General features: G+C 39.3%; 1 protein-coding gene across 3 annotated transcripts in view; it reads left to right on the forward strand.

The window, feature by feature from the left end:
* Positions 1-18198, forward strand: part of LOC129746808 (probable G-protein coupled receptor No18) — a 119723-nt gene that overhangs the window by 46655 nt on the left and 54870 nt on the right. Inside the window, exon 1 of one of the 3 annotated variants that reach the window (XM_055740881.1) lies at positions 3556-3605. The exons of the other annotated variants lie outside the window; for them this stretch is intronic. The gene's annotated coding sequence lies outside the window, so the exon portion shown is untranslated. Of the gene's footprint in view, positions 1-3555; positions 3606-18198 lie in introns of those variants that run through there. 3 annotated transcript variants of the gene reach the window in all.

Consider the following 18198-nt stretch of genomic DNA (forward strand, 5'->3'; position numbering starts at 1 on the left):
TCGATATAAACCGATTCGCATGCCCACAGAATATTCTAAAAATAATTTCATTTAAATCGGTTGGGTAATTTCAGAGGAGTAGTACTACAAACACCGTTACAAGAGAATTTTATATAATAGAAGATACTATAAACTTCCCTTCCAGAAAAAAAAATCACACTGATTCATTTAAAAAACGTTAACGTTTGGACCCGCTGTTTAGGTAGATTCATTCTTTCAGCATCCCAGCATGGCTGTAGCCAAGAATTCTCCCTCGTCTTCCGAAGTAGCTTGCTCCAGAAAACCTTAGAAACCCATCCAGAGCATGAATTTTAATCTTCCACTCAACGGTTGCTCATTCATACATGTAGTACATAAGTATGTACTGGAGCAGCCACTCATGTTTGCCATCAGTCGCCGTTTTTTTTTATTTTTCAGATTGAGTTTGAAGTTGAGCGCAAAAATTTTGGACCACTTGAGTCGACTTTGTCGTCACACGGATGAATGTATCATTGAGCGAGCAATGCAATTGCTGATTGAGAAGTACCTACATTCCACTCTTTATGATTGTTGATTGAGCCAAACATTTTCCTACGGAGTAAAGTTTTCCTGGTTCTAGGGAGTTTGCTGCCGCAATCGAAAAACTCGGGGAAAATGTGGTTTGGAACAAAAGTTATTCGAAGGAATAAATTGAAAAAAATCTATGTTAAGAAGCATTTCCAAGTTAAGGAGATTGTGAATTTGTTATACAGAAAAAACTAATAATGAAAAAAAAAAATCCTACCCATCGTTCATTCTACAAGTTTTCCAATGGGAAAAACAAAAGGTAGATGTGTACCTAACTCATTTCACGCTAAAGTGTTGCTCCAGTCCGCCATTCATTGTTTCCCGGCTAAGCGATGAATGATGTCATCGGAAAAGTCCCCGGCTTAGTGAAAGTAAACTAATTTTCCGCTCGTCAATCGTCTGCTCAATTGCCAGTGGAAAATCGATGGTACAAAATAACAGCTGTCTCGTTGCTTACCATTTCATTATCATTTTTGTTGCCTTAATTCATCGCCCATCACCGGTCGAGGGACCGGCATCTGTTGACGTTAAGCGCACCCAATCAATGGGCCTCTTTCTACGTAGTCCGGATAGGGTGCCCAACATTTAAGATTATTTTTTCGAATGGCAAAGTTGATTTTCTCTAAATCTCGTTGAACTGTTTTTGGTCAATATTAGCTTTTGATATGGACGAAAAATGAAATGTGAACGACCTTGGCTGCCTGCAACTGGCAATTCCATTTTTCCTCGAATGGTGTCATTTCAATGATTTCTTCCATTCACTCGAAAAACAATGCTAACCCGAGCAGACTTTTATGGCAAAATTATAGCAAATTTTGCTATCACACCCTGAGAGCCAAACGTGCTCTCATTTTGCTTGACATAAGGTGGTACACAGCAAAAATGAGAGCATAAATTTTCAAACTTGATGAGCAAAGTGATGCCTAATTTTGCTAAAACTGAGACCCTAATTACACCTCAGTTTCCGAAGGTTTTGAGAGCATATTGAGGGTAATATAAGGCATTACTTGAAAGCAAAATTTGGCGTTTATTTGCTTTCAAAAAACCTCGCTATGCCTGGTAAAATGAGAGCAAATTTGACTTTCAAGGCGTTATAGTAAAGGTTGTTATAATTTGGCATTGAAAGTATGCTTTAAGTGAACCATTTCGTTTCTTTTTTCAAATTATATTGTTCAGCCAGGAGCCGCTTATGTTACAGTATCTATAGATTTGCTTCAAGATCAGAATCGCATCAAATAAATCGCCTTTGTGCAGACAATGAACAAGACGATGCTGAAAGAAAACAAAACCTGGTTTGAAAACATTGCCTACACAAAGGCGTTTAAAATTAGCTTTATGAGTGAATAAACAAAATATGTTCTTGACATTCAGCAACCCTAGAATGATGAATTAAAAATCAATTAATTTTTACCCTGTTCCGATCCGGAAAGTGCTGCGGAAACACCAGTCGAATATAGCATGGATCGTACACCGTCGGTTCACAGTCCATCATTCGGCAATCGATAGTTTTGGATCGGCTTTGCGATTGATTGTTGCGGAGATTTACCTTCGGTTCCGGGTGATATTCCGACAGCGGAGAAAAATTGTTCATTTCACCGGCCAGTGACATATTGTCGTGATCAATCGTATATAGATCCGGAACTAGTTTCAGCAGCTTTTCCTCTGGGATGTCATCTCGTCTTACATTTCGAAGCCATTCTTCATAACATCCTCGTTCTTTGAAACGTAGAAGTCCTACAGTCGGTTCCGGATAGTAGAACGCTTCCGATTCCATTACAGCACTTGGTCGAGTTCAATTATCTGAAAAGGTACACCGAATATTGGCAGTTAGGGATGGATAACATAACTGAGAGTTTCTTCGGAATATCCGGCGGATACAAACAGGGAAACTCGCCTGCAGTTTGCTGACTACTGATAATGATTTACCTTACCTGTTGAAATCGCTATTGTGGTTTACTATTCGATTCCGGAGCCCTTCTTCTAACGACACGTTGCTTGCACAGAACTTTCCAATAGTCGAAGTCCAATAGTCGTAATTTTTTCTTGCAAATATAAATTTCGCGTTTTAGCAACATGACACTTTGTTGTATGCTTTACACTGTCACAAAATTGAACTCGTTTTTGGATAAACACAAAAAATATTTAAATTGTCAACTCAAAAATGAGCATATTTTTTTATGAATCTAAGAGTACTTCATGCTTGAAAATATGTTGTTATGTAAAATTTAACTTTGCTATAAAACTTTAGGTTGAAATTTAGTTATGTTTTGCCTTTTCACAATTTCATATTACTTTATGAATAAGACTGTGCTTCACAGGATCATATTACTTTATGAATTAATAAAATAATTTCAATAAGTTTTCATTTATGCTTTAACGAATAATTATCATTAAATTTCTACCTGCAATGGAATAATGATTGGCATAATAAAAAAAACTTTGATTTAAAAATATTAAGCTCATTTTTGAGTAAATAATCAAAAACTTTGTTTGTTTTGCCAAACATGAGTATTATTTACTCAATGTGGTCATGTTGCTTTTTTTCTATCAGTGTGAAGCAAATAACGAATTGAGTATTTGTTTTGGGTGGAGGTGAAATATGCTGTTAAATAATTTTACAAGTTTCTCCCAATCGATCAAAATTTGCCATTTTTCGATGGACCATTTCAAATAATCGAACTGGAAACGAACCATTTTACTATCTGGATCACTGGTGGACTTCTTCGACAAGCAGTAGGACTTGTACGTGTCAAATAACGGCATACCGGAGAACACTCTGAAGAATGCTTTCGAAATGGAAGACGAGCTAGAGAAAAACAGGTGGTGAAATATGTTTCAGTTCCGGATCGTCAGACGATTAATAACTACAAAATTGCTAGGTTTGGTGATATGATCGATATGTTTGCGCTGCGAAAACTGGAATCGAAGTTGCGGCCCTGGTACAATCTGCTCGGCCGAACCAAAACTACCAAATGACAGATGTTTAACCGGAGACCGATGGTGGACGATCCGTGCAGAATGCGGCTGATCTTTCCACAGCATTTTTGGATCCCAATAAGGTAATATTTTTATTTCCAAATTCGTGGATGTGCTCTTGAGATGAGGAAAATAATTGGGGCGCCTAGGATCGGACAGGTACAAGCGCACTGGGATGAGTAAACAGTTTATTTTGAAAGCTGTGGCCCAGTATGAAACTAAACTGATTTCATCGTTATTTATTTCCTAGAAAAAAATTATTTTGTTTGTTATCTTTTAAAGTTAATTACACCTCAACAATGCCTTATTTTGCTGTTGTATCAACTTTTACACCAAATTATGGTAGAAGGTTGCTGTTGCTGCCTTATTTTGGTATCAGATAGCTGTCAAATGGAAGTTAAAGAAACCTCAATGATGCCTAATTTTACTGTAGTAGGAAAGTCAACAGCAAAATAATGCTATCAGTATGCTGTTGACACCTGTTTCTGGTTTCAATTTGCTATCGATTTGGGCATCAAAGTCTGCTCGGGAATGTATTTCTCGTCAATGGGACGGGCACACGGACCCGCCATTTGACTGAACTTGATTCGTGGGTATGGGAAAATTTCAAGTTTTCTGGTAAAATTTTTCATGCTGGGTTGGTTGTTCAAATTTTTTTTAAATACTATGTGGGCGCCTTCTCAAGAAGGTTGATAGTGAAAAAAGAAAACGAATCATCCCACGACCCGGTGTGTTGGCCCATCGATTTCGTTATTCTTACAAAGAACCGCCATATTGTATCATCTTCGACACACCTCTTCCGCATCAGTTCATGATGTACGTCTTTCCACACATTTTTCCGTAGTTAGGAAGTGCAAATTGAGACACGTGACTGACGAGCGACCAGATGATCCTTGACAGTAATCTAGCGCTTAACTTTTCCCCAACATTATTATCATCATCAACGCAAATATCAACAGTATCAGCATCAGCAGCGTGATAAGAATCAACTCAACAGGGACGGGTGGGCTTTCGATGGCATCCATTCGAGTTCCGGTCTCCTCTTTTTATCCTCACTTTTCTCAGCACGCCCACACCATCATTGTCAATATTTGCGGATTACTTTACCAGTGAGGTTTTGACACTGGTAAACCCTTGTAAACTCTCGATATGCTTTCATAATTGATAAGGAAACATGTGGGTGGGCGTGTTTCACATGCCATTTTAATTTCTTTCGAAAATAAACAATGAAATGAATGGGGCATTACATTCGACAATTCACCATAATCCGCGCAATTTTCAACGATTGTTGAATGACATGAAGCCGCTACGATATAACGATATAAGTTCTGAGTTTCACTTTCAACTTGGAATACGTCATGAACAGTTTGTATGAAAGTCAATTGCCAAGCATTTCCGAGATGCACTTCCGAATTCGTTGTTAAGTAATAATCGCAAATATATTGGACGATCACTTTTTCTGTCGTCTGCTACTAAATTTGAAATCAGGTATCAATTGACCGTGCCAAAAAAAAAAACTACGTGTATAAATTTCAACTCGATCGTTGCATAACAACAATTATTGCAAAAGTTACACCCCTTTCGGTGGCCTCTTATACAATCTTTGATATCTGAAATTGATAGCCCTTCCCTCAAAGCTCTCGTGTGCAAATTTTCAAAGCAATCCATTGCATAATAACGTCAATATTGATAAAAACAAGTGAAAAAATAATTAATATGGGCGACCTCTTTCATTGATTTAAAATAACGACATAATCGCATTAACAGTGAATAGTTAATATGGACGACCCTTCGGCCGACCCCTGTTTGTAATTTGGATAAGTGAAATCAATTGTTTGTTTCTAACAACTCCTATGTGCAAATTTTCGCCCCAATCCAATGTATAAAAACGTCAATATCACTAAGATATTGAAAAGTTGATATGGACGACCCCTTTTTCCGACCTTTCACGCTGAATTTGATATCGCAAATCGATTGCACCTCACTCAAAACTATCGTATACCAATTTTCATCTGAAGACGATGTATAATCACGTTAATATCGCAAAACAGCGAACAGTTAATATGGACGACCCCTTTGGCTGACCTCTTACACAAAATTTGATATCTGAAATCGTCAATATCCCGAAAACAATATTTGTCCTGTATGGACGACCCCCTTCAGAAGGGGTCTTCCGAAAATCTGAAAATATTTTTCATCCTTCCTGGTCCTAATGAGAATCCATGCCAAATTTCAGACCTCTAGCTCTTAAGACGGCTGAGTCTCTAGAGGACAAACAAACAAACAAACATACAGAAATTGCTTTTTTTTGTATATAAAGTCTGTTTCACATCTTTTCAATAACTGCAGCGCCCCTAGTTGTCACATCGCAAATCTATTGACAGTGTTTTGATCCGGATGGTTTGTTTACTTAGTGGTGAAAATTTCATCTAGATTGAAGAAGCAGTCAGTCAAAAGTTAACGACGATGGAACGCGAAAGGCGAGAGAAAATTCTGAACACTCACGTAGAGAATCCGACGTGGTCAGGGGTAAAGATCGCGAAATTCCTGAAATATCCTAAATCGACTGCAAATTCGGTGCTGAAACGTTACCGGGAGACCCTTACGGTGGAGTCGAGCAATACAAACCAGGCGTTAAAGTGGAACATATGAACGGAAGCTGCGAACAAAGGTAGCTCGATCAGTTCACAATAATCCTGGAATCTCCTTGCGTGATTTGGCGAAAAAGTTCAAGACGAACCACAGTACAGCTCGACGAATTTGTCTGCGAGAAGGCTTGCGGTCGTATCATGCAAGCAAACACCCCAACAGGACGCTGAAATGAAACCTGGTTGCCAAAACCAGGGCAAGGAAGTTGTACGAGAAAGTGTTGACCAAGTAAAACGGATGCATTTTGATGGACGACGAAACTTACGTCAAAATGGATTTTGGACAAATACCCGGTAACAAATTTTACCTTGCGAAGCGTGACGGGAATGTTGCGGGTAGATTCAAGTTTGTTTTCGCAGATAAATTTACTCGTAAGTTGATGATTTGGCAAGGGATCTGTAGTTGTGGGAAGAAGACTAAGATTTTCATCACTGGGGACACAATGGATGGAAATGTTTACAAAGAAGAATGTCTCCAGAAGAGGGTTTTGCCATTCATTCGGTCCCACAAAGGTCCGGTGAAGTTCTGGCCGGACCTGGCAAGCTGCCACTACAGCCGGGATGTCGTTAAGTGGTATAAGGAGAACAAGACCGATTTTGTTGAAAAAAGTATCAATCCACCAAACTGTCCGGATTTTCACACCATCGAGAAATATTAGGCAATAGTTTAGGGCAAACTGAAGAAATGTGGCAGAACCATGAAAAAAACCCGCTCAAATGGAAAAGTGATGGAACAAGATGGCGAAGGACGTTACCAGCAGTACTGTGCAGAAAATGATGGGTGGTATCACAAAAAAAGTTCGAAAATTCATTCGAAAAGCTGACGAATGATTTTTACGTATTTTTTTTTCCTTTAAGTGCAATAAAAACCCTACAAAATGACGATTCAATTACTTTGATGATAATAATTTTAAAGTTCAGTGAAAGCAGCCATCCTTGATTTCAAGATGGCGTCAGATAGTACTCTGCTTCTGCTGGTTTAGAACTTTAACCCAATCACAATATTGTGGGAGTTTCTTGCGATTCTCAGTGACTGAAAGCATTTTAAAGTTCAACGGAAGCCGCCATCTTGTATTTCGAGATGGCTTCTGAAAGCGAAATTCGAGTTTTCTTGGTTTATCTCTTTACCCAATATCCATCTTGTGAAAATTTTATGTGATTTTTCATCTACAGCATTTTAAGGTTTAGCGGAGGAGAATTGCGAAAGCCGCCATCTTGGATTAATGGTGGCGACAAATAGCGAAATTCGACTTCTTCTAGTTTAGTCCTTCTACCCAAAAGCAATATTGTTGGGGTTTCGTGCGATTTTAAGTCATTTATAACAGTGTAAAGTTCCGCGAAAGCCGCCATCTTGGATTTCAAGATCTACTCATGGTTAATTCCACGGGTAGTTCACAACAATCCCTTTTCACTTAAAAAGACTGCTCTCATTTACTGTACTAATGATTAACAACTCAGACATAAGGAACTCATCCTAAGCGTGTAATTTGTTGGCTTGTGAGAGATTCGTCAAAGTTTAACTTTTTATACTGCTCTCGTAAAACCCTTATAAAACTAATAAGCCATTTATCTGACCATAATAAAGCTATTAAGCATTGAATTGACTAACGCCATGTTGGTTGCAAAATCTAAGGGCACAAAATGACGCCATGTTGATGAAGTCACAATGTCAAGTATTTGAAAATATTCCTCGGGCCTATTTTCCATCAATTCCATCATGATTGACCATCAGATTTGACGAGGCGCATCTATTTTAAGATACTGTGTCATACACGTTTTACCTAAAATCTTAACCGGCAGTAGGAAAGAGACCTCACAGAATATAAAAAAAAACCCAAAATGCTAACATGTTTTATAAAAGCTTTATAAAAGCATTGGTGACCTTTGAAGAAACTGTGGTGCAATTTCAAATCATAATGGTTTTATCGAAATTTAAAAAAAATGGTCATGATGACGTTTCTATTACAGGGCCAATAGCCAGATTTTTATGAAGATTGATGCTATAGTCCTAACGAAGTTTTGCTGACCATAATAAAGCTAAAACTGGTACTTGGAACTCGCCTTCCCTACAAAAACTGATGTTAAAGGAAATATAATTTAAAAGAAAACATTATTTTGCAGTATGAATGAGTATAAAATGAATCTTTTTTGTTAATAATTGTGTCTTTTATTTAAGAATGAAATAATTTTCGGAACAGTCTTATGTCTTATGTTTCCGTTTAAAGAAAATTAAATTCTACTAGTTGAGCCCTGCCACTCATATTGTTCTTGGATTCAGTTCTGATATTTTTGTAGCACCATCACCTAAAGGGTGATACGGTCAAAATTTGGTCTATATCAACTTGACGTATTTCTTTCAATTTTGCATTTGAAAAACCTGAACAACCCTCATTTTGAAAATGTGGGTGTGTAGAATGTTGCTCCTATTTTGATTTTGGAATTCACTCTTCAGTTGTCAAAATGCCGCCCAAGGGAGAAGAGCAGCGTATCAAAATTTTGCGAGCGCATCGCGAAAATCCGAGCTATTCGCACGCAAAGCTGGCAAAATCGCTAAAAGCTGCCAAATCAACCGTTTCAAATGTAATTAAAGTGTTTGGGGAACGTTTGTCAACAGCCAGGAAGTCTGGATCGGGGGGAAATCGAAAACCGGAAGCCGCTGAGACTACAAAGAGAGTTGCCGGTAGTTTCAAGCGAAACCCTAACCTGTCTCTCCGAGATGCCGCAAATAAGCTGGGTGTATCGTCTACAACCGTACATCGAGCCTGAAAACGAGCCATACTATCGACTTACAAGAAGGTAGTGACTCCAAATCGCGATGATAAACATAATACGACGGCCAAAGCGCGATCCCGGAGGCTGTACACGACGATGCTGACGAAGTTTGACTGCGTGGTAATGGACGACGAAACCTACGTCAAAGCCGACTACAAGCAGCTTCAGGGACAGGAGTTTTCTACGGCAAAATGAAGGGGAAAGGTAGCAGATATTTTCAAGCACATGAAACTGTCAAAGTTCGCGAAGAAATATCTGGTTTGGCAAGCCATCTGTACCTGTGGCTTAAAAAGCATTTTCATAGCTTCCGGGACTGTCAACCAAGAAATTTACGTAAAAGAGTGTTTGTATAAATGTCTGCTGCCTTTCCTGAAGAAACACGGTTGTTCCGTACTGGTTTGGCCGGATTTGGCATCTTGCCATTACGATAAAAAGGCCATGGAGTGGTACGCCGCCAACAACGTGCAGGTGGTTCCCAAGGATAAGAACCCTCCCAACACGCCAGAGCTCCGCCCAATTGAGAAATACTGGACTATAGTCAAGCGGAACCTAAAGAAAACCAGAAAAACTGCTAAGGACGAGCAGCAGTTCAAGGCAAACTGGCTTTCTGCGGCGAAGAAGGTGAACAAGGCGGCTGTACAAAATCTGATGGCAGGAGTTAAGCGTAAGGCCCGGCAATTCGGATTTGGAAAAGCGGAAGCCTAACTGAATATTTTTCCTGAATTTTATACTAAATAAACTTGAAAAAGAAATTTAATTTGATTATTTGAATAAACGATTTCACCAATTTACACGCGTTTTCCCTTGACCAAACTTTGACCGTATCACCCTTTATAAGCCTCTCGTGTCTCAAAAATGGTAACGAATCCCTTTGGCCACTTGCTGGCTTTTGCTATCAATTATGGTACACTGGATATTGCTTCTCTAATTAGCTGCTCGTTCATATTTTTTTTCCAGCCGTTCGTTGTCGATGATTCAAAAATTGGGATATCTTCTTTCTCGGATGGAAGTTTTCTTTTTCTCGGAATTCTCTGGTTTTGTAGCAGCATCGATTTTTTTCAGGGGTGCAGCTTTAAGAGCGGTTTAAATTTATCAACTGCTTTACGTTATTGGATTTTATTTTACAATGTGCTGCCTTCCAGGTATGGGTTCTTCCAGAGCTCTCTCTTTTGGAAAAAAGGATTTCTTGATGGGCTGAATCTGTTTTCATAGTTCTCAGAAAAATCTTGTAGATTTTGGAAAGGAAAAGTACCCCTTCAAGCGTAACCTACTCTTCTAAAGGTTGACCATTATCGTTGATTAGTTTACTTTGTCAATGAGTAGTATTTCTAACAGGGGGATTCTTTTAAAAAAAAAAGAGAGAGAGGTTTTATTCCCATTTAATGACGTAGATAATAAAAAAATCGAAGCAATTTAGGTCTGAAGACAAAGATATTTTGAGACATTCACTAAAATGGTGATATAAACAATCCTACGCATGTGGACATCTTTGTAAATGGAAGTTGCTCACAAGCAGTGAATAATTTATTAGCAGGCAAGAAAAGGAGACCAGAGTAACAAATCTCCGGATTCTGATGGATGGGAAATAGAGCCTTCTCAAGATTGGAGCGATCTATTTCTGAACATACGAATTCGAGAACATCAGCTGTGATAATTACAAGAAAAAGAAAAAAAAAACAAACTCTGAGTCATAACTAAGGTTTATACGGTTTATTCAGGGCGGATGTGCGTAGGTTTTCTACTCAAAATAGTACATTTCAAACCTTATTCCCTACGTGATATACTCCATTTCCAAACCTAATCGAAACAAATAAGGGCAGGGGGGCCATGACTGGTACTAACACTAAACTAGGAAAAGTGGTGAGTTGTGAAAAAAGATAAATTCCCAGAAAATCAATAAATCTAAAATGACAATCGGTCCACTCAAAATGAAACGAATTCGAAGTTCTACACTATCCATTTCATTGTGAAGATTATCCCCTTCATTATGAAACGACATCCATTTCAATCCGTTCGGTTCGGATAGTCCAATGGCAGGAAATAATTTAATTGGTATAGGGTTTAGTATTTCTACAGAGCTATTTCATCAGATTATCCCACTCATGCATTTTGTTTGCGAATCAAAAAGGGCAAAGCTTCTTGTTTAAAATAGAAATGATTTACGGTTGAAATGTGGAAACCGGATTGCCTGATCTTTTTTTTTTAATTGAACTTAAAAAAACAGTTTTGCTACCAGCAATTTAATTTTTAAATTACATGTTGATTTTTAACTTTTTGACTGTATGTTTTGGTGGTTTCAAATTAACGGTAAATCAGTCCAATTTTATTGAATCCAAAAACTTTCAATTTTGATCCGACGTTTCGGTGTTTGTTAACACCTTCATCAGGGATCCTGTGAGTAATGTGTAGTTTGTTTTAAACAGTTTGTGAAATGTATAGTGTGTGTTTTCCTATTTAGGCGTTTATGATTTGAACTTGAAAGCATGTCGTATGGAGAAATGCATAGATATATCTATTCTGTTTTTGTTATGTCATATACACTCAGCAAATGTCATGAAAAGTTAAACATTCTGATGTTGAATTTGAAAATATTGTTTTAATCGCTCATACATTTGATATTCAAATGTATGTATGAGCTTTCTTGTCGTTTTCACTTTTTCTTCAGCATAAAGCAGCCCTCAGCCCTCTTTAGATCGATTCTTTTGCTTCGATTTTTTAAGTGGATCGATCCTGGAACCATTCCGCTAAATCGATCTTTGGAATCGATCTTTTCCAGAAGTGTCGGAATCTATCATTAAAGTGTAGTTGATTCTTTCGAATTCAATCATAAACAAAATAGATTCAACTATATCCTGCTGATTGATCTTATATAATCAACTATAAATATTATAGAGTCAAATATAATGGTATGATCGATTCAACTTTAATTATGACAGATTCAACTACAACTGTATTATTGAATTCAGACATCAGAAAATCAATCACACTCATAAAGGGTGTCCACAATGAAATTGTCACACACAAAATTGATTCGCAAAATTCCAGTTTTCTTCCGATTGCCATAAGATTTTCAGGGATTCAGGGAAAAATCAACTATTAAACTTCATTTTACCATTTTACTCGTATTTTATTTACAGTCCATACGCAACCTGTGGATCAACCGTTTAAGAAGGTGCTGCTTCATAATCGCCCAGTACTTCTCGATGGGGCGGAGCTCCGGAGTGTTGGGAGGATTGAACATTTTCGGCACGAAATTGACCTTATTGTCCGCATACCACTTCAACACGTTCTTGGAGTAGTGGCATGAGGCCAAATCCGACCAGAAGATTGTTGTGAAGTTGTGGGCCTTCAGGGGAGGAAGCAGCCGCTTCTGGAGGCACTCTTTCATGTACACCTGACCGTTTATCGTGTCCTGGGTCACTAAAGGTGCACTCCGCTTCCCGCACGTGCAGATAGCTTGCCAAACCAGGAATTTATTCGTAAATTTTGACATCTTCTGAGTATGGACATGGTCCGGAACGCTGAACTTATCCTTGGCCGTGAAAAAAACAGATTGCCGGGCATCTGTTTGAAGTCGGCCTTTACATATGTTTTGTCATCCATGATGCAGCATTCAACTTTCGTCAGGATGTTGAGGTACAACTTCCTGGCACGGGTTTTGGCGGACTTGTTCTGCTTCTCGTCGCGAATAGGGGCTTTTAGTACCTAGAACGTTCGAAGCCCAGCTTTAGTTTTTGTGGTTTGAAACAAGATATAAAGAACTAAGTTTGTCATAATTAAAGGAACCACCTTAAAGGATGAACTCGAATGAGTTCTGGAGAGAGAAAAACTCTCTCTTGGCCGATCAGTCCAATCGGGCCGTGTTATCAGGTGGAGATAATTGTAGATCAATAAATTCAGTTCGTTTCAACCTCTATTAAGTTCTGCGAAATTGACGGTGAGGATCTCTAGGACAGAACTTGGGTATATTTCCGAGAGGACTTCAGCTGCAGTTTTTGGGCTATTGTTACATTTTTCGCCATTGTGCTTTATTGGTTTCAAGCCATCGCAGCCATCGCTTCTGCGCCATTGCATTTTGTGGTGTGTCTTCACAACCAGCCAACCACCATTGCAACCCGAGGAAGTTCTTGGAGGACGAACTTGGACCACAATCAGGAACAACATCTGTTCGCTAAACTTAGCCAGATATCTCAGGAAAATAAAATATTGTGCATGTTGATTTATTGGGCATGTGGTTCAAATAAAACAATTACTTTTAAACTTGATTCTTTGGTGGACTTGGGTCGACTACGCATTGCCTCATTAGATGTAGAGTCTTGTCAGCTGATTTTTGTTCGCTTTATTGTCTCATCTTTATTTGCTAAACATTTCCCTGTCAATCGGGCGCGTATTGGTGCGAAGCGTTGATTTGAGTAATGGATCGACTACAATTTCATTGATTACTGAGTGTTGTGGTGGCAGTGCATCTTGTTCATAAATTCGTCAACCTATGATTTGATTGCTTTTTTTTAGTGAAAGTAAACTTTACTTGCGTCAGTTACTCTGTCAGTTAGTCTGTTGCATTAGTGGCATAAGGTCGTGTCGAAATCAGTATATTGTCGGATTTATTAAGTTGAATTGGTTTGATTCGTCAGTGATTCAAGAATTGTGTTCGTAACACATTAGACCGTGTCAACGTCAGTTTTTGCTCAATTTATCGTGAAGCTCAAAATGGATGATTACGATGTGAATGAGTTAAGGGAGCAAGATCGTCAGCTTCGAAACATCTTGTGGATTACAAAAAAGAGTTTCATGAGAACCAGATCGATGTTCGCCTTGACACTTTGGAGAAAGCAGTGCAGAAATTCTTCACTATTCGCAGAAAATTAAAGGTGCTTCTGGATGAAGGGGAGTCGGAATCTAATCGGAATAGACGATTGAAAGTTCAACGAGAGGCCGAGTTGAACGAAGTTTCCAACCAGGTAGAAGAAATGTATTTTTCTGCCAAGTGCCAAGGTTTCTTTTCTCGCACTGCGTCCTGCTATAAATTAGAACGATCAACTATAATAGGCGATTCTGATGATACTGCTGGGTCTATCATATCACGAGTTTAGCTTCCTGATATTCAACTACCGAATTTCAACGGAAAGTTAAGAGACTGGATCACTTTCCGCGAAGTCCATCGCCCGCGAATCACCATATGGCTCACGTGTCATCGCAATTTCGGAGACGCTGTGTGTTCTGTGATGCACCATATCATTCGGTGTTTCGCTGTAACAAGATGAGAAATTGGTCAGTTGCTCAACGCATCTCGGAAGTAAATAGGCTGTTACGGGCTCACATGTTGTCTAATGCCACAAATCAACAATGTAAAGATTCGCAAACATATTTCCAGTGCAACCTTAATTTATGATTGCAAAATTTAGAAAGAAACCCATTTTGTTTACCTCCCCATATAGAAATACTTAAAAAGCGACTTACGTGGTTCGTTGCTCTTTCTTATGGAGCCCGGAGTTGGGTTTTCTTGAGCAGTGAACTCCTCGTCCTTGTCATTCGCTGATCAAATTCGGGCGGGCGTACGGACCCGAACTCTCCTCCTGCCGTGCTGATGAATCCACCAAAAATGCTGCTACTCGCTGGGAGTTCCTTGTTGCAGTCGGATCTATTTTGCCTCGTGGCTCGTACAAAACGTTGTGCTAATACGACCACCAACAGTGAGTCACGCACCGGTTCTCGAGGCCGAAGTGGTTTTCGTGGGACTTATCTAATAGAGAATTCGTTTTCGTGTGGTGGTGCACCCGGGCACTACCGGTAGTGCACTTTTTGCTTTTTTCATGCTCGTTTTCACGATGAGTAGTCCACTGGTAGTGCACCATAAAGTGGACGGTGGAACACTCTGAAAATATTCGGTGTTGCTTGCGCTCTCACCAATACTATCATTAATTTTGACAGCACGTGCTTCCCGATGTAAACAAATATCAGTTGGTTGGTTTATTTCCATACCGCAAAAATTGCGTTCGAGCTGTTTTTTTCTCTTTATTATCCCGAAGAACGGAAAGTTGTTCCGGATTCAATACCAGTGCCGTTTCCAACAGAGGCGGAGAATTTCACCTGGATGGCACGTTTCAAAGCAAACAATGCTCCCAAGATGAAATGTGCCTAGAAGGCTTGCTGCAATCGGTTCCAGGCGATGCCGAAAAAGAGCAGCAAATCCGAGTGCAAAAAGGCCAACCCAAAGATCTGGTGGAATTGCCCAAACCGAAAAGTTTTATTGTTCGGGAGAGTCCTATAAGTTGGTCTCCATAGCAAGAAGCGTTCAGCTGCATCGAAGCTACTCTGCTACAAGCTAGCTTCGAGCTGTGCCTTAGGGTGACGATGCTCGGTTGCACCAAGTCCCGGATTCCCACCCGTTTCCCTTCAAAAACGGTAGTTCGAGACTACACCCGCATTGGGAGCTTGAATTTCGTTCGTTTCGGTCCGTTTTCTCCCCGACTTCCGCGATCTGAGTTCGCCAATTTGACTTCCAAGAATTTTTCTTTTGTAATCTGAAAACGGAAATAGGTACTCGAACGAAGATGAGATTTGCGAGGAATAAAAGTTCAAAATACCGGAACCTGCAAGCTGGGGTAACTGCAGTCTAGCAGCAGCAAACATAGACCACCCAGAATCAGCCGGTATTGCAGTTATCATCAGAGCCAGAGGCGAATCTACCAAGCAAAATAAATCTGAAATCTTCAAAATTCAACATAATATATAAATTCATGCTAAAATTTTCATATTATTTAGAAGGTGATGAACAACTAAAGTAAATTTCATTTCAATTTTCGAAGTCAAACGAAAACAAATACCAGCTGTAATGGATATTTGACAGCTTGATGTTTTCTGTTGACACTGCCGATTTCACGCACACCAACAAAGGTGGGGGCAAAACTCGATTCATGCTCGTTTTCAGCGTGGATGGCACAACACTTTCGGGTGGTGAAAACGAATACGGTATAAGAACACTGACCGACATTCGTACCAGGGAAACCGAAATTTAAAAAAAACTGCAAATTCAGCAGAAAAACGGGCGACCATCCGATGCAATTTGCCATATACGCTCTAAAGACGTGATGTCTTTCCACCATCTAGAGCTTGTGATGGATTTAACCATGCAAGCATTTCTAGGCGCATTTAGGAGGCTTGTTGGTTGACGATCAAAGCCAGAGCTTATCATGTGCGACAACGCTACGACATTTGTTGGAGCTAGCCGAGAACTCAAGGAGCTAATGCGTATTTTTCACTTCGAGCAATTTTAGAATTCAGTTGTCAGAGAAGCGTCAGATCAAGGCATCGATTTTAAATTCATTGCGCCTCGAACACCGAACTTCGGAAGTCTCTGAGAAGCACAAGTAAAGTCTCAAAAGTCACTTCAGGAAAACCTTAGGTCTGCGCACATTGACTGTAGACGAAAGGGTTACAACGCTGGTAAAAATTGAGGCTGTGCTTCAACACCATTAACCCAAATATCAAGCGATCCATCAGACTTCAGAGCCTTAACGCCAGGTCATTTTTTGGTACAACGTCCACTTACGGCGCTTCCAGATCGAGACGTCACTCGAGAATTTACAAATCGTCTCACAATGTGGCAGAGGGCCCAACAAGTGACGCAGCAGTTCTGGAAGAAGTAGCGAACCCAATACTTTCCGACTTACAAAATAGAACCAAATGGACAAGAAATAGGAAGAATTTAGATGTTGGAATGATGATGCTTCTGAAAGAAGAAAATTGTCCTCCCTTGAAGTGGCCTTTTGGAAGAATTACTAGCGTTTTTCGAGGAAAAGATGGAAATATACGTGTGGTAACAGTGAGAACTCAAGATGGGACATTCGAGCGAGGGATCAGCAAGATTTGCTTACTTCCCATTCTTGATCACGAATTAAGAAACTCAGTCAGTGATTCAGTCAGTAACCCGTCAGAATACGTTGAGAACAAGTCAGATTAATTTCGTGAAAAGTTTTAAATTCACAGCAGAACAGTTGGTTCATATCAGCATGTCAGATAATTTGGGAAAAATAGAACAATTGATGGATACGAACTTTGTCAGATGCTTACTTGAAGCTGTCAGTAGTATTCCAAAAGCAAACGTCAGAATCCATCAATTCAATTCAGTTTACTAAGTCAGTCGTATGTCCGCATGTCATTTATTTGTTCGTTTAACAGTTAGTTTTTTAAACTAAGAGCTCCACAAAAAAATGGCTCAATTGGTTGAATGATATGCAACACAAATTCTACCAAATATTCTCTTGTTTTCATGGCATCGAGCATTTACGGTAGATCAACATTATGTCCTATGAGAACCAAGGCCAAATTCAAATACACCAGAGTTAGGTGACCTACCTGAACGTTGGCTTGAATGCAGCATTCCATCCAATGTAATTTTGGAACGATCCTACATGGTTATCCAGAAATTCAACGTAATACGAACCAGAATGCAAAAAAATGTCATGAAATTTATCCAGCGGCAGCAGCAGCAGGCAGGTGAAAAGCAGCAGCAGCGAATATCATTTCCACCAGTGTAACCTGTAGGGGAACATGCCCTATCATGCGCCACCTAAGCAAATCGCTGATTTTCTATGTATTCCACGTACAAAGTGTGTTAAAAATGGGTGTAATCGTTGAAGAAAAGTTTTTTCTACACATACCTATGATTTTTCATCACTCAAATTGCAATAGTTGCTTCAAAAACTTGATTTTTTAAAAACCATATTCAAAGCCACAGAACAAAACTGTGTTGCAAACAGTGTTCCTAATATCACTCATTTTCAATGAATGTTTCTGATTGCCCTTCGCACCTGAACGTACAGCGGTCGGGTTTCGTTATTGATTGCTACTGGACCTACCCGATCATCGATCGTTCAATTCATCGCTAAAATACAGATCACCTCGCACGATGCTTGCTGTCAAAACAGTGCAGCACCATCATCAAATTGGAATCTCACCAATGCGCAATGCATATGGCGAATCTTGTTGGTCTTCGATCAGGAGTGAATGGATCAGGCAGTGAGAGAGTGATACATGAAGCCGATCATTAGCGTATTTTGTTTGATTTGATATACAGCAAATTAATAAATTTATTTGTTGTTATAACGGTTTTTAACATCAGTAGGATTAAAATCAAATTGTAGTTGTGTTTATGAGGGAAAGATGTTCACTTTCGCCGTGTTTTTATTTTTTACAAGTACTTTTATTAAACTGTCGTCCGTCACGTTAAAACTACTGAGAATTTATGGTGCCC

This window comes from Uranotaenia lowii, chromosome 1 (genome assembly GCF_029784155.1).
Source record: "Uranotaenia lowii strain MFRU-FL chromosome 1, ASM2978415v1, whole genome shotgun sequence".
NCBI lineage: Eukaryota > Metazoa > Arthropoda > Insecta > Diptera > Culicidae > Uranotaenia > Uranotaenia lowii.